The sequence below is a fragment of the Oncorhynchus kisutch genome, unplaced genomic scaffold, assembly GCF_002021735.2.
Source record: "Oncorhynchus kisutch isolate 150728-3 unplaced genomic scaffold, Okis_V2 scaffold854, whole genome shotgun sequence".
NCBI classification, from domain to species: Eukaryota; Metazoa; Chordata; class Actinopteri; order Salmoniformes; family Salmonidae; genus Oncorhynchus; species Oncorhynchus kisutch.
Window position 1 is genome coordinate 113,546 of NW_022262799.1, and position 23,546 is coordinate 137,091.

The following is a 23,546-nucleotide window of genomic DNA, read 5'->3' on the forward strand; positions in this document are numbered from 1 at the left end:
AAACACCTCATGTACCACACTCGCTTTGTCCCCGACCTCATTCATATCGATATTAGTCCCCGACTGAATATCAAGCGTGTTTCATGCACAGGATTTGATTCTTGCAAATCTTCATTTACGCCAGTAAGCAGACCAGTGGGAGACGCAATGGCCCCGCCTTCTGTTCATTCTCTGTTTGGTCCCTTGGTTCTTAAATACATGGCTTTTATTTCTTTCAACTTCCTTGTCTCTGGCCTCCTGCTACGTCCCTCTCAACTCACGTTCCATTGTTTTCAGCTGGGCCCCTGTTGGCGGCCACCCCCCTAGATAACCTGCTTGTGTCCATCTTAACTTCAATCCCTCCCAAACTTTCTTTATAGGCGTCCATCGTTCCTTTCCCCCTGATCTATATTCAATTTTTTGTTCTAGGAACTCATTAAACCTCAGCTTTGGAGTATTGGGGTTCGCCATTGTGAATTTGCTTTAAACGTAATTTAATTTAATTCAATCGGAATTTAATCGTAGTTTTAATCGAAATTCTCTCCTTCTATCTGAATATAGTTAGCATATACTTCGCCCGACGTTGATTAATACCCACGATGTATTCGAAGAGACACTATTGCTCGTACTCTGCCTTATCTCAGAGCTTCCCCTTCGTATATTCAGGTTGAGAAAAAACGCATGGGCTGGTATAGCATTTGTGGAGCGCACAACCAAGGGATCTATTCGACTATTTAGTCTCAATATTTACATATTATATTCAGATATTATTTCAATTATACATCAGTCATTTCATTCCTGATTATACATTTATACATGTACCTATTAACATGGGTACATGGGTACAATATAGAAGTTTCGGATTTATCCAATATCCCTTATTATAATTCTCTCTCTCTCCCTCTATCTAACCACCAACAATCTTAATGGAAACAATTACAACCACATTGCATTTTAACATAACATAACATAAACAGTTACAAATAGACAAAACAAGACAAAACAGCACGTTATATCTCTGACCCCTGAAAGCCGATCCTTATCAGTGAATTTCTATCAGACTGAGCCGTACCGGACCACAGGATAAAATTACAACTTATCCCCATCGGCGCCAGATTTGAAGAATAGTAATTAGCTATCCCCTACTGATCTCTATTCCTGATCCCTATCGAGCTGACCCCTATCAGAATTATTACACATGTCCGACCCCTATCGGTGAATCTCTATCAGACTGAGCCGTACCGGGTCACGGGATAAAATTACAATTTATCCCCTTCGGTGCCAGATTTGAAGAATAGTAATTAGCTATCCCCTACTGATCTCTATTCCCGACCCCTATCGGAACTAACACACATGTCCGACCCCTATCGGTGAATCTCTATCAGACTGAGCCGTACCGGGCCACAGGATAAAATTACAATTTATCCCCCTCGGTGCCAGATTTGAAGAATAGTAATTAGCTATCCCCTACTGATCTCTATTCCCGACCCCTATCGGAACTAACACACATGTCCGACCCCTATCGGTGAATCTCTATCAGACTGAGCCGTACCGGGCCACAGGATAAAATTACAATTTATCCCCCTCGGTGCCAGATTTGAAGAATAGTAATTAGCTATCCCCTACTGATCTCTATTCCCGACCCCTATCGGAACTAACAAAGACAAAACAGTGATCACTCATCATTGAAAGCTAGCAGACTGTGCTGACCGGACTGATATCTCATCAATGATTTAAATCACACCGGCCGTCGCCGGTTCGTTACTACATATGTTCACATACACTGTTATTTCGACTCGTCAGCAAATTATAAATTTACACAAGAATTCATACTTACTCGGAAAAACTGATAAAAATTTGGACAGACTATTCGACAATATGCAAAGTTTGATTTAACAGGCTTTTGCTTACCTTATTTTTATATGGTGCACCTTGAAATCAGTTTTCCGAGTTGAGCAGAATTGTTGCCCTCCCCCGAAAGTCTTCACCCGTCTTTCTTATTTATTTAATGAATCGTCCTTTCCCCAACTCGCCTTCTCCACACCCAAATCAACTCACTTCGACTGGATCGTTAGTAAACCATCCTCTGCTACCATTTCTGTTAGTAATTTGGTATGTAGACGGACGAGTCGGTCAAGGATCGATTCAGACAAGGTGGTAAATTGTATGACAAGCTACAGTTTATTCAGAGTGAAGATATCTAGAACAGCGTAATTACGGCTCTCCCGCTGGTTCGTACGGAAGCGCAGACGAAGAAGAGGCCGTTACAATCAGTACACCGCTATTATATAGAAAAGAAAGTAGGTTGATTCTGGAAGATCGGATCTTTGGATTGGTTCAGCTGGGGTGTAGTCTGTAGTCTTCCGCCATTGGCTCAGTAGTCTGTCCGTCATCGTAGAATCCTCTTCGGGCATTCAACGTTCAGAGACAACGGAGATCATGTGTGTGCGCTGGTTTTGGCCATTAGTGTAATGCGGGAGCTATCCTGTAGGGGACCCCACAGGCTCAACTCTGAGTGGTAGCCCTTTATCAACAATAGTTTGGTCACCTACATAAGAATTAGCATTTCTCTACAATAGCAGGGTTGCCATTTTGAGAACTTTTTTTTCTTCAAAGTCCTCCAGTGAAAGAACCTTCCCATGGTACCAGCGATCTTTCAGTAAGGCACAGATGGGATTTGAACCCATAATCTTCGGTTTACAAGACCGACGCCTTACCGCTTGGCCACCATGCCACTCTATACTGCAAGATATTTATCAATATTCTGGAAAGTAGTAGTTGTGTAATGTGAATTTGGCACACAAATAACATCTCTGTTTCCTGTGAGAATTTCAACATTCTGGAAAGTAGGAGTTGTGTAATGTGAATTTGGCACACAAATACTCAGTGGAGAACCTTGGGATTGAACCAAGTACTAAAATAGCATGCACTCCCCCTCTGAGCTTCGATCCAATTTTATTTGCAGATAAAATGCAATATTAATACAATGTACTTTTTATATACACCACTCCATTGAAACTACAATGAAATGATAGCAGCAATTCTAAATACACGCAAGTATGGACAGTCATCTAACCCATGAACTTCAGTTTTTGAAAATGATGCAATTGAAGTTGGCAACCATGCCACTTCTGTTACATAAATGTACGAACAGGGATTGAACACATGTTCTTCAGATTACAAGAGCAAATTATTTAGCACGTCTCTGTTTCCTGCTGAGAATTTCAACATTCTGGAAAGTAGGAGATGGGCCATTGCAAAAATTTGAATGGAGAAGCTGGGGATTGAACCCAGGACCTCATACATGCGAAGCATGCGCTCTACCACTGAGCTACATCCCCTTTCTGGGAAAGAAATGGTTTTTTCTTATTTTTTTACATTTCACCTATAATTAATCAGGTAAGCTAGTTGAGAACAAGTTTTCATATTCAACTGCGACCAGGCCAAGATAAAGCAAAGCAGCGCAACACAAACAACAACACAGAGTTACAGATGGAATAAACAAGCGTACAGTCAATAACACAATAGAAGAAAAAAAGAAAGTCTATATACAGTGCGTGCAAATGGAGGTAAGGCAAGAAATAGGCCATAGTAGCGAAGTATTTACAATTTAGCAAATTAACACTGGAGTGATAGATGAGCAGATGATGATGTGCAAGTAGAAATACTGGTGTGCAAAGAGCAGAAAGTATATTAAAACAATATGGGGATGAGTTAGGTAGATTGGGTGGGCTATTTACAGATGGGCTTTGTACAGCTGCAGCGATCAGTTAGCTGCTCAGATAGCCGATGTTTAAAGTTAGCAGTGTTGCCAACACCTCAGTAAGGAAAGTAGCTATTGGCTGTCCTAAAAGTCACTAGAAGTTGCTAAATGATGTCATCACCTAATTTGCATAATTGTCCATGTGCATGTAATTGTGATGGACACTGTAGGAGTGAGGAATAACATTGTGGAAGAGACAAAAAGTGAGTAAAATGAAAATGTCTGCAAGTATTCAGAGGGGTCTGAATACTTGCTAAATACAGCGACTAAGTCGCTAAGTTGGCAACACTGAAAGTTAGTGAGGGAAATATGTCTCCAGCTTCAGCGATTTTTGCAATTCGTTCCAGTCATTGTCAGCAGAAAACTGGAAGGAAAGGCGGCCAAAGGAGGTGTTGGCTTTGGGGATGACCAGTGAGATATACCTGCTGGAACGCGTGCTACGGGTGGGTGTTGTTATCGTGACCAGTGAGCTGAGATAAGGCGGAGCTTTACCTAGCATAGACTAAAAAGATGACCTGGAACCAGTGGGTCTGGCGACGAATATGTAGCGAGGGCCAGCCGACTAGAGCATACAGGTCGTAGTGGCCATATCAATACAATTGACCCTTTCTTTACGCTGTTCTAATGAAAGTACATTTCCATAATATCATCTAGCTTCCATAAACGTCGAACAAGGCTTGAACCCAGGATTGAACCCATGTGCTTCAGTTTACAAAAACAGATGACTTAGCACATCTATTTCCTTCTTAAAATGTCAACATTCTGGAAAGTAGAGTTGTGCAAAAGCTAATTTCACAACTAAATATACTCATCAGAAAATTTGGGGATTAACTTCAGAGCGCATGCATTTCAAGTATTAGCTCTACCGTAGAGGTACATCCCCTTACTATATAATAGCAGGGTTGCCATTTTGAGAACTTTTTTTTCTTCAAAGTCCTCCAGTGAAAGAACCTTCCCATGGTACCAGCGATCTTTCAGTAAGGCACAGATGGGATTTGAACCCATAATCTTCGGTTTACAAGACCGACGCCTTACCGCTTGGCCACCATGCCACTCTATACTGCAAGATATTTATCAATATTCTGGAAAGTAGTAGTTGTGTAATGTGAATTTGGCACACAAATAACATCTCTGTTTCCTGTGAGAATTTCAACATTCTGGAAAGTAGGAGTTGTGTAATGTGAATTTGGCACACAAATACTCAGTGGAGAACCTTGGGATTGAACCAAGTACTAAAATAGCATGCACTCCCCCTCTGAGCTTCGATCCAATTTTATTTGCAGATAAAATGCAATATTAATACAATGTACTTTTTATATACACCACTCCATTGAAACTACAATGAAATGATAGCAGCAATTCTAAATACACGCAAGTATGGACAGTCATCTAACCCATGAACTTCAGTTTTTGAAAATGATGCAATTGAAGTTGGCAACCATGCCACTTCTGTTACATAAATGTACGAACAGGGATTGAACACATGTTCTTCAGATTACAAGAGCAAATTATTTAGCACGTCTCTGTTTCCTGCTGAGAATTTCAACATTCTGGAAAGTAGGAGATGGGCCATTGCAAAATTTGAATGGAGAAGCTGGGGATTGAACCCAGGACCTCATACATGCGAAGCATGCGCTCTACCACTGAGCTACATCCCCTTTCTGGGAAAGAAATGGTTTTTTCTTATTTTTTTACATTTCACCTATAATTAATCAGGTAAGCTAGTTGAGAACAAGTTTTCATATTCAACTGCGACCAGGCCAAGATAAAGCAAAGCAGCGCAACACAAACAACAACACAGAGTTACAGATGGAATAAACAAGCGTACAGTCAATAACACAATAGAAGAAAAAAAGAAAGTCTATATACAGTGCGTGCAAATGGAGGTAAGGCAAGAAATAGGCCATAGTAGCGAAGTATTTACAATTTAGCAAATTAACACTGGAGTGATAGATGAGCAGATGATGATGTGCAAGTAGAAATACTGGTGTGCAAAGAGCAGAAAGTATATTAAAACAATATGGGGATGAGTTAGGTAGATTGGGTGGGCTATTTACAGATGGGCTTTGTACAGCTGCAGCGATCAGTTAGCTGCTCAGATAGCCGATGTTTAAAGTTAGCAGTGTTGCCAACACCTCAGTAAGGAAAGTAGCTATTGGCTGTCCTAAAAGTCACTAGAAGTTGCTAAATGATGTCATCACCTAATTTGCATAATTGTCCATGTGCATGTAATTGTGATGGACACTGTAGGAGTGAGGAATAACATTGTGGAAGAGACAAAAAGTGAGTAAAATGAAAATGTCTGCAAGTATTCAGAGGGGTCTGAATACTTGCTAAATACAGCGACTAAGTCGCTAAGTTGGCAACACTGAAAGTTAGTGAGGGAAATATGTCTCCAGCTTCAGCGATTTTTGCAATTCGTTCCAGTCATTGTCAGCAGAAAACTGGAAGGAAAGGCGGCCAAAGGAGGTGTTGGCTTTGGGGATGACCAGTGAGATATACCTGCTGGAACGCGTGCTACGGGTGGGTGTTGTTATCGTGACCAGTGAGCTGAGATAAGGCGGAGCTTTACCTAGCATAGACTAAAAAGATGACCTGGAACCAGTGGGTCTGGCGACGAATATGTAGCGAGGGCCAGCCGACTAGAGCATACAGGTCGTAGTGGCCATATCAATACAATTGACCCTTTCTTTACGCTGTTCTAATGAAAGTACATTTCCATAATATCATCTAGCTTCCATAAACGTCGAACAAGGCTTGAACCCAGGATTGAACCCATGTGCTTCAGTTTACAAAAACAGATGACTTAGCACATCTATTTCCTTCTTAAAATGTCAACATTCTGGAAAGTAGAGTTGTGCAAAAGCTAATTTCACAACTAAATATACTCATCAGAAAATTTGGGGATTAACTTCAGAGCGCATGCATTTCAAGTATTAGCTCTACCATAGAGGCACATCCCCTTACTATATAATAGCAGGGTTGCCATTTTGAGAAACTTTTTTTCTCTTCAAAGTCCTCCAGTGAAAGAACCTTCACATGGTACCAGCTATCTTTCAGTAAGGCACGGATGGGATTTGAACCCATGATCTTCGGTTTACAAGACCGACGCCTTACCGCTTGGCCACCATGCCACTCTATGCTGCAAGATTTTATCAACATTCTGGAAAGTAGTAGTTGTGTAATGTGAATTTGGCACACAAATAACATCTCTGTTTCCTGTGAGAATTTCAACATTCTGGAAAGTAGGAGTTGTGTAATGTGAATTTGGCACACAAGTACTCAGTGGAGAACCTTGGGATTGAACCAAGGACCTCATACTAAAATAGCATGCACTCCCCCTCTGAGCTTCGATCCAATTTTATTTGCAGATAAAATGCAATATTAATACAATGTACTTTTTATATACACCACTCCATTGAAACTACAATGAAATGATAGCAGCAATTCTAAATACAAGCAAGTATGGACAGTCATCTAACCCATGAACTTCAGTTTTTGAAAATGATGCAATTGAAGTTGGCAACCATGCCACTTCTGTTACATAAATGTACGAACAGGGATTGAACACATGTTCTTCAGATTACAAGAGCAAATTATTTAGCACGTCTCTGTTTCCTGCTGAGAATTTCAACATTCTGGAAAGTAGGAGATGGGCCATTGCAAAATTTTAATGGAGAAGCTGGGGATTGAACCCAGGACCTCATACATGCGAAGCATGCGCTCTACCACTGAGCTACATCCCCTTTCTGTGAAAGAAATGGTTTTTTCTTATTTTTTTACATTTCACCTATAATTAATCAGGTAAGCTAGTTGAGAACAAGTTTTCATATTCAACTGCGACCATGGCCAAGATAAAGCAAAGCAGCGCAACACAAACAACAACACAGAGTTACAGATGGAATAAACAAGCGTACAGTCAATAACACAATAGAAGAAAAAAAGAAAGTCTATATACAGTGCGTGCAAATGGAGGTAAGGCAATAAATAGGCAATAGTAGCGAAGTATTTACAATTTAGCAAATTAACACTGGAGTGATAGATGAGCAGATGATGATGTGCAAGTAGAAATACTGGTGTGCAAAGAGCAGAAAGTATATTAAAACAATATGGGGATGAGGTAGGTAGATTGGGTGGGCTATTTACAAATGGGCTTTGTACAGCTGCAGCGATCAGTTAGCTGCTCAGATAGCCGATGTTTAAAGTTAGCAGTGTTGCCAACACCTCAGTAAGGAAAGTAGCTATTGGCTGTCCTAAAAGTCGCTAGAAGTTGCTAAATGATGTCATCACCTAATTTGCATAATTGTCCATGTGCATGTAATTGTAATGGACACTGTAGGAGTGAGGAATAACATTGTGGAAGAGACAAAAAGTGAGTAAAATGAAAATGTCTGCAAGTATTCAGAGGGGTCTGAATACTTGCTAAATACAGCGACTAAGTCGCTAAGTTGGCAACACTGGAACGAATTTTTGCAATTCGTTCCAGTCATTGTCAGCAGAGAACTGGAAGGAAAGGCGGCCAAAGGAGGTGTTGGCTTTGGGGATGACCAGTGAGATATACCTGCTGGAACGTGTGCTACGGGTGGGTGTTGTTATCGTGACCAGTGAGCTGAGATAAGGTGGAGCTTTACCTAGCATAGACTAAAAAGATGACCTGGAACCAGTGGGTCTGGCGACGAATATGTAGCGAGGGCCAGCCGGCTAGAGCATACAGGTCGTAGTGGCCATATCAATACAAATTGACCCTTTGTTTACACTGTTCTAATGAAAGTACATTTCCAAAATATCATCTAGCTTCCATAAACGTCGAACAAGGCTTGAACCCAGGATTGAACCCATGTGCTTCAGTTTACAAAAACAGATTATTTAGCACATCTATTTCCTTCTTAAAATGTCAACATTCTGGAAAGTAGAGTTGTGCAAAAGCTAATTTCACAACTAAATATACTCATCAGAAAATTTGGGGATGAACTTCAGAGCGCATGCATTTAAAGTATTAGCTCTACCATAGAGGCACATCCCCTTACTATATAATAGCATGGTTGCCATTTTGAGAAAACTTTTTTTATCTTCAAAGTCGTCCACTGAAAGAACCTTCACATGGTACCAGCAATCTTTCAGTAAGGCACGGATGGGATTTGAACCCATGATCTTCGGTTTACAAGACCGACGCCTTACCGCTTGGCCACCATGCCACTCTATGATGCAAGATTTTTATCAACATTCTGGAAAGTAGTAGTTGTGTAATGTGAATTTGGCACACAAATAACATCTCTGTTTCCTGTGAGAATTTCAACATTCTGGAAAGTAGGAGTTGTGTAATGTGAATTTGGCACACAAATACTCAGTGGAGAACCTTGGGATTGAACCAAGGACCTCATACTAAAATAGCATGCACTCCCCCTCTGAGCTTCGATCCAATTTTATTTGCAGATAAAATGCAATATTAATACAATGTACTTTTTATATACACCACTCCATTGAAACTACAATGAAATGATAGCAGCAATTCTAAATACAAGCAAGTATGGACAGTCATCTAACCAATGAACTTCAGTTTTTGAAAATGATGCAATTGAAGTTGGCAACCATGCCACTTCTGTTACATAAATGTACAAACAGGGATTGAACACATGTTCTTCAGATTACAAGAGCAAATTATTTAGCACGTCTCTGTTTCCTGCTGAGAATTTCAACATTCTGGAAAGTAGGAGATGGGCCATTGCAAAATTTTTAATGGAGAAGCTGGGGATTGAACCCAGGACCTCATACATGCGAAGCATGCGCTCTACCACTGAGCTACATCCCCTTTCTGTGAAATAAATTGTTTTTTCTTATTTTTTTAAATTTCACCTATAATTAATCAGGTAAGCTAGTTGTGAACAAGTTTTCATATTCAACTGCGACCTGGCCAAGATAAAGCAAAGCAGCGCAACACAAACAACAACACAGAGTTACAGATGGAATAAACAAGCCTACAGTCAATAACACAATAGAAGAAAAAACGAAAGTCTATATACAGTGCGTGCAAATGGAGGTAAGGCAATAAATAGGCAATAGTAGCGAAGTATTTACAATTTAGCAAATTAACACTGGAGTGATAGATGAGCAGATGATGATGTGCAAGTAGAAATACTGGTGTGCAAAGAGCAGAAAGTATATTAAAACAATATGGGGATGAGGTAGGTAGATTGGGTGGGCTATTTACAAATGGGCTTTATACAGCTGCAGCGATCAGTTAGCTGCTCAGATAGCCGATGTTTAAAGTTAGCAGTGTTGCCAACACCTCAGTAAGGAAAGTAGCTATTGGCTGTCCTAAAAGTCGCTAGAAGTTGCTAAATGATGTCATCACCTAATTTGCATAATTGTCCATGTGCATGTAATTGTAATGGACACTGTAGGAGTGAGGAATAACATTGTGGAAGAGACAAAAAGTGAGTAAAATGAAAATGTCTGCAAGTATTCAGAGAGGTCTGAATACTTGCTAAATACAGCGACTAAGTCGCTAAGTTGGCAACACTGGAACAAATTTTTGCAATTCGTTCCAGTCATTGTCAGCAGAGAACTGGAAGGAAAGGCGGCCAAAGGAGGTGTTGGCTTTGGGGATGACCAGTGAGATATACCTGCTGGAACGTGTGCTACGGGTGGGTGTTGTTATCGTGACCAGTGAGCTGAGATAAGGTGGAGCTTTACCTAGCATAGACTAAAAAGATGACCTGGAACCAGTGGGTCTGGCGACGAATATGTAGCGAGGGCCAGCCGGCTAGAGCATACAGGTCGTAGTGGCCATATCAATACAAATTGACCCTTTCTTTACACTGTTCTAATGAAAGTACATTTCCAAAATATCATCTAGCTTCCATAAACGTCGAACAAGGCTTGAACCCAGGATTGAACCCATGTGCTTCAGTTTACAAAAACAGATGACTTAGCACATCTATTTCCTTCTTAAAATGTCAACATTCTGGAAAGTAGAGTTGTGCAAAAGCTAATTTCACAACTAAATATACTATTCAGAAAATTTGGGGATGAACTTCAGAGCGCATGCATTTCAAGTATTAGCTCTACCATAGAGGCACATCCCCTTACTATATAATAGCAGGGTTGCCATTTTGAGAAAACTTTTTTTCTCTTCAAAGTCCTCCAGTGAAAGAACCTTCACATGGTACCAGCTATCTTTCAGTAAGGCACGGATGGGATTTGAACCCATGATCTTCGGTTTACGAGACCAACGCCTTACCGCTTGGCCACCATGCCACTCTATGATGCAAGATTTTTATCAACATTCTGGAAAGTAGTAGTTGTGTAATGTGAATTTGGCACACAAATAACATCTCTGTTTCCTGTGAGAATTTCAACATTCTGGAAAGTAGGAGTTGTGTAATGTGAATTTGGCACACAAATACTCAGTGGAGAACCTTGGGATTGAACCAAGGACCTCATACTAAAATAGCATGCACTCCCCCTCTGAGCTTCGATGCAATTTTATTTGCAGATAAAATGCAATATTAATACAATGTACTTTTTATATACACCACTCCATTGAAACTACAATGAAATGATAGCAGCAATTCTAAATACAAGCAAGTATGGACAGTCATCTAACCAATGAACTTCAGTTTTTGAAAATGATGCAATTGAAGTTGGCAACCATGCCACTTCTGTTACATAAATGTACAAACAGGGATTGAACACATGTTCTTCAGATTACAAGAGCAAATTATTTAGCACGTCTCTGTTTCCTGCTGAGAATTTCAACATTCTGGAAAGTAGGAGATGGGCCATTGCAAAAGTTTTAATAGAGAAGCTGGGGATTGAACACAGGACCTCATACATGCGAAGCATGCGCTCTACCACTGAGCTACATCCCCTTTCTGTGAAAGTCATTGTTTTTTCTTATTTTTTTAAATTTCACCTATAATTAATCAGGTAAGCTAGTTGAGAACAAGTTTTCATATTCAACTGCGACCTGGCCAAGATAAAGCAAAGCAGCGCAACACGAACAACAACACAGAGTTACAGATGGAATAAACAAGCCTACAGTCAATAACACAATAGAAGAAAAAAAGAAAGTCTATATACAGTGCGTGCAAATGGAGGTAAGGCAATAAATAGGCCATAGTAGCGAAGTATTTACAATTTAGCAAATTAACACTGGAGTGATAGATGAGCAGATGATGATGTGCAAGTAGAAATACTGGTGTGCAAAGAGCAGAAAGTATATTAAAACAATATGGGGATGAGGTAGGTAGATTGGGTGGGCTATTTACAAATGGGCTTTGTACAGCTGCAGCGATCAGTTAGCTGCTCAGATAGCCGATGTTTAAAGTTAGCAGTGTTGCCAACACCTCAGTAAGGAAAGTAGCTATTGACTGTCCTAAAAGTCGCTAGAAGTTGCTAAATGATGTCATCACCTAATTTGCATAATTGTCCATGTGCATGTAATTGTGATGGACACTGTAGGAGTGAGGAATAACATTGTGGAAGACACAAAAAGTGAGTAAAATGAAAATGTCTGCAAGTATTCAGAGGGGTCTGAATACTTGCTAAATACAGCGACTAAGTCGCTAAGTTGGCAACACTGGAACAAATTTTTGCAATTCGTTCCAGTCATTGTCAGCAGAGAACTGGAAGGAAAGGCAGCCAAAGGAGGTGTTGGCTTTGGGGATGACCAGTGAGATATACCTGCTGGAACGCGTGCTACGGGTGGGTGTTGTTATCGTGACCAGTGAGCTGAGATAAGGCGGAGCGTTACCTAGCATAGACTAAAAAGATGACCTGGAACCAGTGGGTCTGGCGACGAATATGTAGCGAGGGCCAGCCGGCTAGAGCATACAGGTCGTAGTGGCCATATCAATACAAATTTACCCTTTCTATACACTGTTCTAATGAAAGTACATTTCCAAAATATCATCTAGCTTCCATAAACGTCGAACAAGGCTTGAACCCAGGATTGAACCCATGTGCTTCAGTTTACAAAAACAGATGACTTAGCACATCTATTGCCTTCTTAAAATGTCAACATTCTGGAAAGTAGAGTTCTGCAAAAGCTAATTTCACAACTAAATATACTCATCAGAAAATCTGGGGATGAACTTCAGAGCGCATGCATTTCAAGTATTAGCTCTACCATAGAGGCACATCCCCTTACTATATAATCGCAGGGTTGCCATTTAGAGAAAACTTTTTTTCGCTTCAAAGTCCTCCAGTGAAAGAACCTTCACAATGAACCAGCTATCTTTCAGTAAGGCACAGATGGGATTTGAACCCATGATCTTCGGTTTACAAGACCGACTCCTTACCGCTTGGCCACCATGCCACTCTATGCTGCAAGATTTCTATCAACATTCTGGAAAGTAGTAGTTGTGTAATATGAATTTGGCACACAAATAACATCTCTGTTTCCTGTGAGAATTTCAACATTCTGGAAAGTAGGAGTTGTGTAATGTGAATTTGGCACACAAATACTCAGTGGAGAACCTTGGGATTGAACCACGGACCTCATACTAAAATAGCATGCACTCCCCCTCTGAGCTTCGATCCAATTTTATTTGCAGATAAAATGCAATATTAATACAATGTACTTTTTATATACACCACTCCATTGAAACTACAATGAAATGATAGCAGCAATTCTAAATACAAGCAAGTATGGACAGTCATCTAACCAATGAACTTCAGTTTTTGAAAATGATGCAATTGAAGTTGGCAACCATGCCACTTCTGTTACATAAATGTACGAACAGGGATTGAACACATGTTCTTCAGATTACAAGAGCAAATTATTTAGCACGTCTCTGTTTCCTGCTGAGAATTTCAACATTCTGGAAAGTAGGAGATGGGCCATTGCAAAAAATTTAATGGAGAAGTGGGGGATTAAACCCAGGACCTCATACATGCGAAGCATGCGCTCTACCACTGAGCTACATCCCCTTTCTGAAAAATAAATAAATAAATCTTATTTTTTTAAATTAAAATTTATACCCATTTGCTAAGATTTCCCCCATTTTGACATGTGGAAACCTGTTGTCACTCTTAGATAGCTCCAGACACTTTTTTGGTCCTATCTGAGGCATTTTTAAATTCATGTCAAAATGGCCATATTCTGAAGACACTTTTAAAATCTGCAGGGTAATCGAACTGGCCACATCTAAAGTCAAGCCACAGGTAATAGGTGAGAAACCTTGTTAAACCCTAAAAGAAAAAGAAAAAACACGATTGCATTGAAAATAACCATTAAGACATTCAGGTCGCAGACTCCCCTATAGGCATGGTTTGAAACCCACTCCTGACAATTCATCACGGTTAGGCTTGCACAGATCGGGAGGACCTCAGGAATGTTCCTGAGGTCGAATTGTGCTTCTAACCCTAACTGTTCTCCCATTGTCACCCAACAGCACCTGCAATTTAGGGCCAGGCTTCATTATGGGCGTACTTTTGTCACGCTGAGCTCAGACCGAGCAAGCTACGGTCTAGCGGGGCATTCAAGGAAACTGCCAACAGCTTTGTTGGTGGGCCTCAATGGTGTGTGCTACGCTGCTCCTCTGAAAGTAAGTAATATCTTTCTTTTTCATCTGACATTGTGACATCAGTGTTACATGAAAGTTCTTTGTCATTGATACATGACAGTAGGTTGTCATAAGACAAGGCTGCATGAAGTGTGAACTGGAGATTTCTTGGATCCACAAAAATAAAGTGTTTTTGGAGAATGCGGCCGTCGATCCCACTACCTCTCGCATGCAAAGAAAGCACTACCATTTGAGCTAATTCCCCAGCCGGTAACATTGGCTACAAGGAGCAACCAGGAGTGTTCAGTCTTGTCAGGCTATGCTGTTGGTGGACTTGTTGGTTTCCGCGCCAGCACTTGCAGAGGCTCGGTGCATCTCAACAATTGTGCTCCATAGTGTAATGAAGTGCTATTTCCTATGCAAATGACCAGCTTACTGCTATTGCATTGCTATAACTGTGACAACACATAGCAACGTATTTTCACAGTAAAACATGGAAGGGCCATACAGAATCTCTCACACACGCACTCACTGAAAAGACACACAGACTTGCCAAGACAGGAACGCACACACTCACACACACGCAGCCCCTCCCCTTCTGGATGGGCTCCAAAGACAAAGAACTCTGTCGAGAACCAATGGGATACTGACACCAGGCTGGAGGAGACTGTCTATCATCTGCAAACAACCTACCAGAAAGCCAGGACTACCAAAATCTACCTACGTCATTTCCATGTATAAAATGAACTGTACGATTGTGACCGTATTGTCCGCCTTGTCCAGCGTCTCGACTTGGTCTCGTTTCTCATATACGTATTCATCAACAAATTGGTAGCAGAGGATGGTTTAAACCCATGAATTTGGTCCATAGAGAGTTGATGAGAGAAAAGACAAGTTGATGACTGATTCAAAGGACGGGCGACCTGTTTACTAGGAGCCATCGGGGATTCAACTCACCTTAGGAAACTGATTTAAAGAGCTCGACAATATAAGGTAGGCATAAACCTGTTAAATCAAAATCTGCATATTATATCATAGTCATTATCCAAATTATTGATCAGAAGTACTAAAGGCGTAGGTATGAATTCCTGTTAAATTTATGGGAAAAATTATCCGATAACAAAAGGCATTCCGTAATGATATCTGAGTGATAAATTGTCATTTCATATTCAAATAGCCTGACAGTGGTTGATATGAATCGATCAGGTGTACAGTGAGGAATTTGATGACTCTGTGATATATTGTAAATCTTATCTACATAGCCTGACACTAGACGATGTGGCGATCGTATAGGTGTACAGTGAAGATTTGATGACTCTGTGATATATTGTAAATCTTATCTACATAGCCTGACACTAGACGATGTGGCGATCGTATAGGTGTACAGTGAGGATTTGATGACTCTGTGAAATGAAATGTGAAATGTTTTGTTAATTGATTGAGACGTGTAGCCAAGACTGGGACTGGTGGAGCTGGCATCCCACCAGGAGCCTCGGTTATAGATTAAGATTGGACTAGGAGTGAAGGAATTAAACCTGGTCTCTCCAGATTAATGTCACTGATTGACCGTTTCATGAGACCGAGTGATACTGACCACTGACTCTAAAATTGACCGCCGAGTCAAAAGTGGAGCGGGGTGGTGCGGCCGCCGTGCTGTGTAACGAGTTGATTTTTGTCCAATTCGAGCTGTTGGTGTTGCCTAGAATTAATTCGACCAATATTATAGAAGGCAGTTGAATACATTGACACTGACCCAAAAGTAGGCGTTAGGGACACTAACATTTGGCCAGGCAGTAGAAATGTGGGTAGTTGTAGAATTACAACAACAAAAAACCTTAGACGCATAATTATCTCGCGAATATCCCTTTTCAATATTTTTGTACAGTCTACTCCAATAAACTATCATAGACGCATAATTATCTCGCGAATATCCCCATCGATATTATAGTATAGTAATTCTACAAAACTCTTTGTGCACGAGGGTGAGACACAAGAGATAAATCTGTGTGAGCACCGTGAATACATCACTGGTTTAGACTAAGTGACGGGCTAAGTGTATGAAGATAGTTATTAAACCCAGACATAGTTAAACGACAGAATGGCCACAACCACCATTCCCAAACTCAAATTCAACGAATATTTAGATCTGAGAATACAGGAGAGATCAGGGGGAAAACAGGAATATAAATCTATAAAGAAAGTATGGGAGGGAATTAGGCTGAAATGGACACAGGCAGGTTACATTAGTGGAGTCGCCCCGTCAAGGGAACAGCTCGTCGCTATGGAGAGAGAATTAGAGGAAGCAGTGGAACACAGTAAAAGAGAGAAACAGAAATAAATAAGAGCCATTTTAAAAAAAATAAAGGGATGAAGAATAGGAAGAGCGCGGAAGCTGAGCTAAAAATAGGAACGTGGGCAATTCAAGAGACAAAAAGGACACGCCCACACAAAAAACCTGATATGATGGGCGTGCTTGCCGGGGCCTCAGATGACATCAGAGAAGGCAAAATCAACAACCACAAACCACTACCGCCCACCGTGACCACCCCATCAGCCCCGCCCTCTCTATACCCACCACTGCCACAGGAAGAGAAGACTGCAGTGCCACCTCCCTATTCACAAAATCCATTCACACACCTCCCACACAACCCGTTCAAAACCCACACCACCCCAGCCGCCGTACAGGCCCCGGTCTTTATGGTGCAGGGAGGACAGCTAAAAGGGAACATGACTGTGGGTATTCAAGATGGCCTACTAGTCTGTGAAGAAAGGCCCGATTGCTCAAGCCCCATAGCACTACAAGGCCCAGGTGGGTCCCTGCCGACTACACACAACCAAGGGAAGGTGGATCTCAACCGGGCCTCCTAAGGAAAGAGGGCCACGATCTTATTCAGCTCTCCTCCATTCCGAACACTGACTGGTACGGACGCAGAGATAAAGAAGATGATCAAGGGTCGTGGGTGTCACAGGGAAAATGTTCCGTCGGGGCTTCGTCAAGAGATCAACCCAGTGAAGACGAGGAAAACGAAAGTAGACCTGGACGTGATGAGGAGGAAATGGGACGGGACATCCGGAACTCTGTAGCTCAAGCCAGAACTATGATAGACGAAGCTGAACGTGGAGGGAGCACATTCCATGTGGAAGGGGTAATGGTAGGAACAGTGACAGACCTGATCGAACCTGTCAGACAGTCCGTAAGGCTCTCAGAACTAAAAAGTAGGGGGGTCTCATCCAGAGCAGACTGGGATCCCCAACATGGAGAGACAGGAAGGACAGGCTTCCAAATGCCGTTGAGGCCCACTCCTGATGGAGAATACGAAGAGTACCAACCATGGAAAATGACAGACCTCACCACTTTAATGGAACAGTTGCCCAGTCTACATGGGGGGGGCCTCTGCATGGCTCCTCCAACTACAGACACTTACCTCTGGCCTACGCCTCTGTCTGGGTGACATGAAAGCTCTGTTGGCTAGAGCTACAGACCATACCACCATGATGGCTCTCATAAGAGACGCAGATCTGGCCACGGCCCCAGCTGCACTAGGTCTAGGACGATTCCGAACTCAGTTATGGGCTGAGTTGAGAAGAGTATACCCTACCGAACGAAACCACTCAACCCTGTCATCATTCACCATCAATCCAGGGGAACAACCAGCAGCCTACCTGGATAGAGCAAAGGCAACATGGAGAACCGTTCATGAAGACCCATATGATCACACTGCTACCACACTCAGCATGTGGAAGGAAATGGTGGTGAACGGGACCCAGAATGAAGTCCGTAGGAAACTAAGGGGCACAGTGGGGTTGATGGCGCTACCTTTAGCTCAGTTTAACTCCCATGTACATCACCACATCACCCAATTCAACAAGGAAAAGGGTGGAGCGGATACACAAGTCCAGTCCCTACAGATTCAACTTCTGAAACTTCAACTGAAAGACGCGCAGAGGGGAGACAAACCAAAGAAACGGTGGTGGCCGAGGCATCTACAGACATTGCTGATATAGTCACTAACACAGTCACCCAGATGATGCAGCAACGAACTGTCCAGCAGACCTCCACACCCGCTCCTCCTACCCACCACAGCAGACGCCGTTCCAGGGTATGTCAGGAGAATACCCACCTTGGCAATGAAGCTGCCCACCATCACCACGAGAGAAGGACCTGACTCCTGCACCGAAACAGCTGCTAAAGAATTGAAACTAAGACCCGACCTGGGAAACACACCACTGACCAAACCTGACCTATGGTTATACACAGGTGGCTGCTGCTACAAAGGAGAGAATGGTGATGTGGCGGACTATGCAGTGGGACAGCAGGCCCAGACGGCTCATACGTTACCCTTGAATCAGCCATCATCACTCAACCAGCACCTGCCCAATTAGGTGAAATCATCGGATTTGACGCAGGCCCTCATCAGAGGAAAAGGAAAGACTGTGAATATCTATACAGACTCAGCCTATGCCCATGGAGCAGTCCACACTGATGGACCCAGAACTTTTACGAGAAGCACATAGCCACACACACGAAGGCAAACTAAGGATTTTACAGAAGGTGTCTCACATCTGGTGGCACCCTCACATGAAAATATGACAGATTTTTTTTTTTTTATTATTTTATTTTATATGACGATGATTTATTTTATGACAAATACAATGTTTGTGTCAGACACAACCCATTGAAACCATATCAAACACCAATGGGCTCATACTCAGTACCTAATGCATGTTTTCAGGATATTAGTATAGACCACACCGACATGGGCCCCGACAATGTATTCTAAAGATAAACGCTATCTCCTAATTATGATAGATAGGTTAAGTGGCTAACAAACCAAACTAATACCCAGGTATGGCATCCAAAGAAAATTCTAATTTGACTATTTGGCTCACATTTCAATAACCAACACCTGAGACAGGTGGAAGCGATTTGGCATAACACACAGATTTGGTTCTGTGTACCACCCCCCGATCCCAAGGTCTCGTGAAATGCAGGTCAACAGTTTAAATCCAAAAGAGCTAAAGTATGTGCCGGGTCGAAGTTGAAATGGGTCGAAGCCCTGCCCCTGGCGTTGATGGCCATGAGAGCCTCACCAGGGTCAGGCACCCATCTCTCTCCTCATGAGATAATGACTGGTAGAGTCATGCCTGGTCCACCAAGGGAGGGAGGTCATATGCCCGCCCTTGATGTACAACAAATTGTAATGTCTGATTATGTGAACAAACTGACGGTTCTCTCTGTAGCTCTCTCTGTTCAGGTTCGCAAGGTCCAGGAGAGAGAACTGCCGGAAGCTCCAGCACCACTGAAGGTAAAAATTGGAGACTGAGTAAGGGTGAAGGTCCACAAAAGAAAGTGGCTGGAACCCAGGTGGACTGGTCTGTACGAAGTGAAGGAGGTTACTTCACACTCAGTCCAGGTCAAAGGTAAATTGGGCACACCTTGGCACCACCTCACACATTGTACACCAGCTCCAACCACTTCCCGCACACTGACGGAAGTCAGAACTGACCTAAGTAGTCTACATTCGGTCCCAAATTCTACATCTATTTAGCCAAGGAAAATGGGAGGTTCAGCCCCATACTCCCTGACTAAATCACATTTTTCCCCCTGGGAACGGTTGGGAATCTCGATACCCCAGTTTGTTATTTTTCTTCTAATAGGAGGGGTCACTCTACTTACACTCACATGGCTCATAGACAAACAGATGCACCCACTACCGATTCACACACTGAATTCTACTCTGCCAGGTGAAACTAACTCTCTCTCTCTTCCCTCTTATCTACCACAAGACCATACTGTTTCTAGGCGTGAGGTGAGGGTCACTAAGTGCACCCCCCAGGAGTTGAAGAGCACCACTTTGTGTCTGCCTTTCAATGCCACCACCACCGCTTACCTGCCTTGGAGCCTTTTGGGTCATGCACGAAATAGTCTGGGGCTACCTGCCTGGACCTATTCCAGTTTTAACTGGTATATAACCAAAGGGGGATATGGTGAATGGTCTTGGAAAAACCTGGTGGCAGAAACAGGATATGACTGGTCCAGCTATTCCAAGGTACGGGCTGTCCTTGCCTGGCGCAAACGGCTTACACTTTCACGCACTGGTTTTCAAATGAAGCTGATTGTACGGCCTGGGACCACTATGGGTTGCCAGGTTTTTACGTTGGCCCCATATGTAGATAGCAGCAGGTCCGAAGTCTATTTCACACTATATATCTGCTTTACGCCACAACCACAGCCTACTTCTGTGACGGTGCGGGATGATATGGCGAAGCCACATACCCTACCCCAGCACAGGGATGGGTGGGGTTCTGCTGTTTTAGTGGCCACTACCCCTACCCCGGATGAGAACATTCTGGTTGCTACAGGTGTCTCAGGTTTGTCTAACAATTGGTTATTATTGACCGAACAAGCAGCCAATACAACCCCCACTAGTTGCGTAGTTTGCATGGGTGCAAGACCATTGCTCCGCATTGTCCCGGCCACTGTCAACATCGGATGTTTAATGCCCCTTATGGACAAAGACAATCCGACTGGTAATTGCTCCTTGTGGGATGCAGTTTACCCTGTGTCTCCGCTACGGTCAGGGCACCAGTATTTTCCTCTGATGTTGTCAGGGCCAAATTCTCCTGTATTAACATGACAGGGGGTATACTACAGTTAGGGTTGCTCCCTGTGGGTTGGTGTACAATACTATCATAGTAGTGGGTGGTTTAAGCCAGTGATCAGGGCTGACATCTGGTGGTGGTGTGGGGGACCTCGGCTTTTTGACAGAACTCCCAATAATGCCACGGGTACTTGTGCGCTTGTAACACTTCTGCTGCCTATCTCTGTTTACCCTATAGGTGTGGGGTGATTTGGTGACCCGGATACAGGCTGTGGAGTACAGTTTCTGCCTACCAGAACAAAGCGGGAAGCAGCCCCGACTGGTGGGGATCCCACATATATTGATGCCATAGGGGTTCCTAGGGGGGTCCCTGATGAGTACAAGCTGGTGGACCAGGTCGCCGCAGGTTTTGAATCATCTCTCTGCTGGTGGTGCACTGTGAATAAAAATGTTGACCGCATTAACTATATACATTTCAATGTCCAAAAACTAGGTAACTGGACTCAACAAGGTTTTGAGGCCGTACATGGTCAACTGGCTGCCACCTTACTTATGGCTTTTCAAAATCGCATTGCCGTTGACATGTTGCTGGCTGAGAAGGGTGGGATATGTTTTATGTTTGGGGAGCAATGTTGCACATTTATCCCCTAATAACACAGCCTCTGATGGCAGCCTCACTTTGGCGTTAGAAGGCCTGCGTACCCTTATGGTAAAATGAAATCCCACTCTGGGGTTGATACCAGCATGTGGGACTCCTGGATGGATGCATTTGGTAAATATAAGGTCTTGGTATCTACTATTCTGGTCTCTATCTCTGTGTTTGTCGCTATATTAACCCTCTGTGGCTGTTGTTGCATCCCATGTGCCCGCTCCCTGCTTTTTCGTGTTATTACTTCTGCTATTCCACCAAATAATGACCCTGCACTGATGTTCCCCCTCCTACAACAGGAGGATCCTCTGGTGGAGTTTGAAACATGCACCTATGAGTAGTTGTCACGTCTTTTTCGAGACGTAAAGAGGGGGACTATAAATTTTACTTGCTTTTAATTCATGTCACGTCTCTTAGAGAGACGTGAAAAGGGGGATTTGTAATGAAGTGCTATTTTCCTATGCAAATGACCAGCTTACTGCTATTGCATTGCTATAACTGTGACAACACATAGCAACGTATTTTCACAGTAAAACATGGAAGGGCCATACAGAATCTCTCCACACACCGCACTCACTGAAAAGACACACCAGACTTGCCAAGACAGGAACGCACACACACGCAGCCCCTCCCCTTTTGGATGAGCTCTGAAGACAAAGAACTCTGTCGAGAACCAATGGGATACTGACACCAGGCTGGAGGAGACTGTCTATCATCTGCACACAACCTATCAGAAAGCCAGGACTACTAGAATCTACCTACGTCATTTCAATGTATAAATGAACTGTATGATTGTGACCGGCCTCTTTCTTTTTCTAATGGTTCGCATGAGAACCGGACGAAAGGAGCCGTGCACGTAATTGCCAGATATCATTACTCTTGAATAAACGGCCTTTACTATACCGTATCCGCCTTGTCCAGCGTCTCGACTTGGTCTCGTTTCTCATATACCTATTCATCAACACAACCATGCCACTTCTGTTACATAAATGTACGAACAGGGATTGAACACATGTTCTTCAGATTCCAAGAGCAAATTATTTAGCACGTCTCTGTTTCCTGCTGAGAATTTCACCATTCTGGAAAGTAGGAGATGGGCCGTTGCAAAAATATTAATGGAGAAACTGGGGATTGACCCAGGACCTCATACATGCGAAGGATGCACGCTACCACTGAGCTACATCCCCTTTCTGGGAAAGAAATGGTTTTTTCTTATTTTTAAAATTTCACCTATAATTAATCAGGTAAGCTAGTTGAGAACAAGTTTTCATATTCAACTGCGACCTGGCCAAGATAAAGCAAAGCAGCGCAACACAAACAACAACACAGAGTTACAGATGGAATAAAGAAGCGTACAGTCAATAACACAATAGAAGAAAAAAAATCTATATACAGTGCGTTGCAAATGGAGGTAAGGCAATAAATAGGCCATAGTAGCGAAGTATTTACAATTTAGCAAATTAACACTGGAGTGATAGATGAGCAGATGATGATGTGCAAGTAGAAATACTGGTGTGCAAAGAGCAGAAAGTATATTAAAACAATATGGGGATGAGGTAGGTAGATTGGGTGGGCTATTTACAGATGGGCTTTGTACAGCTGCAGCGATCAGTTAGCTGCTCAGATAGCCGATGTTTAAAGTTAGCAGTGTTGCACCACCTCAGTAAGGAAAGAAGCTATTGGCTGTCCTAAAAGTCACTAGAAGTTGCTAAATGATGTCATCACCTAATTTGCATAATTGTCCATGTGCATGTAATTGTGATGGACACTGTAGGAGTGAGGAATAAACATTGTGGAAGAGACAAAAAGTGAGTAAAATGAAAATGTCTGCAATATTCAGAGGGGTCTGAATACTTGCTAAAATAGCGACTAAGTCGCTAAGTTGGCAACACTGGAACGAATTTTTTGCAATTCGTTCCAGTCATTGTCAGAGCAACTGAAGGAAGGCGGCCAAAGGAGGTGTTTTTGTTAACAAAATAATATATCTCCAAATAATATCTCTCCATTTTTTTTAAATTATTCAAATACATATATTGTCCCAATGT

The 23,546-nt window shown here is 42.5% G+C and overlaps 12 non-coding genes across 12 annotated transcripts; all 12 read right to left on the reverse strand.

Annotated features, from left to right (window-relative positions):
* Positions 1-2,641: 2,641 nt before the first annotated feature.
* trnat-ugu (transfer RNA threonine (anticodon UGU)) lies at positions 2,642-2,713 on the reverse strand. The gene has a single exon. It is a non-coding gene; the product is annotated as a tRNA-Thr (tRNA).
* A 535-nt stretch (positions 2,714-3,248) lies between these two features.
* On the reverse strand, positions 3,249-3,320 carry trnaa-cgc (transfer RNA alanine (anticodon CGC)). The gene has a single exon. It is a non-coding gene; the product is annotated as a tRNA-Ala (tRNA).
* Positions 3,321-4,722: 1,402 nt separating this feature from the next.
* On the reverse strand, positions 4,723-4,794 carry trnat-ugu (transfer RNA threonine (anticodon UGU)). Its single transcript has one exon. It is a non-coding gene; the product is annotated as a tRNA-Thr (tRNA).
* A 534-nt stretch (positions 4,795-5,328) lies between these two features.
* On the reverse strand, positions 5,329-5,400 carry trnaa-cgc (transfer RNA alanine (anticodon CGC)). The gene has a single exon. It is a non-coding gene; the product is annotated as a tRNA-Ala (tRNA).
* A 1,404-nt stretch (positions 5,401-6,804) lies between these two features.
* On the reverse strand, positions 6,805-6,876 carry trnat-ugu (transfer RNA threonine (anticodon UGU)). The gene has a single exon. It is a non-coding gene; the product is annotated as a tRNA-Thr (tRNA).
* A 540-nt stretch (positions 6,877-7,416) lies between these two features.
* On the reverse strand, positions 7,417-7,488 carry trnaa-cgc (transfer RNA alanine (anticodon CGC)). The gene has a single exon. It is a non-coding gene; the product is annotated as a tRNA-Ala (tRNA).
* Positions 7,489-8,865: 1,377 nt separating this feature from the next.
* On the reverse strand, positions 8,866-8,937 carry trnat-ugu (transfer RNA threonine (anticodon UGU)). The gene has a single exon. It is a non-coding gene; the product is annotated as a tRNA-Thr (tRNA).
* Positions 8,938-9,479: 542 nt separating this feature from the next.
* trnaa-cgc (transfer RNA alanine (anticodon CGC)) lies at positions 9,480-9,551 on the reverse strand. The gene has a single exon. It is a non-coding gene; the product is annotated as a tRNA-Ala (tRNA).
* Positions 9,552-10,927: 1,376 nt separating this feature from the next.
* On the reverse strand, positions 10,928-10,999 carry trnat-cgu (transfer RNA threonine (anticodon CGU)). The gene has a single exon. It is a non-coding gene; the product is annotated as a tRNA-Thr (tRNA).
* Positions 11,000-11,541: 542 nt separating this feature from the next.
* On the reverse strand, positions 11,542-11,613 carry trnaa-cgc (transfer RNA alanine (anticodon CGC)). Its single transcript has one exon. It is a non-coding gene; the product is annotated as a tRNA-Ala (tRNA).
* A 1,376-nt stretch (positions 11,614-12,989) lies between these two features.
* Positions 12,990-13,061, reverse strand: trnat-ugu (transfer RNA threonine (anticodon UGU)). The gene has a single exon. It is a non-coding gene; the product is annotated as a tRNA-Thr (tRNA).
* Positions 13,062-13,603: 542 nt separating this feature from the next.
* trnaa-cgc (transfer RNA alanine (anticodon CGC)) lies at positions 13,604-13,675 on the reverse strand. The gene has a single exon. It is a non-coding gene; the product is annotated as a tRNA-Ala (tRNA).
* Between the last annotated feature and the right edge of the window lie 9,871 nt (positions 13,676-23,546).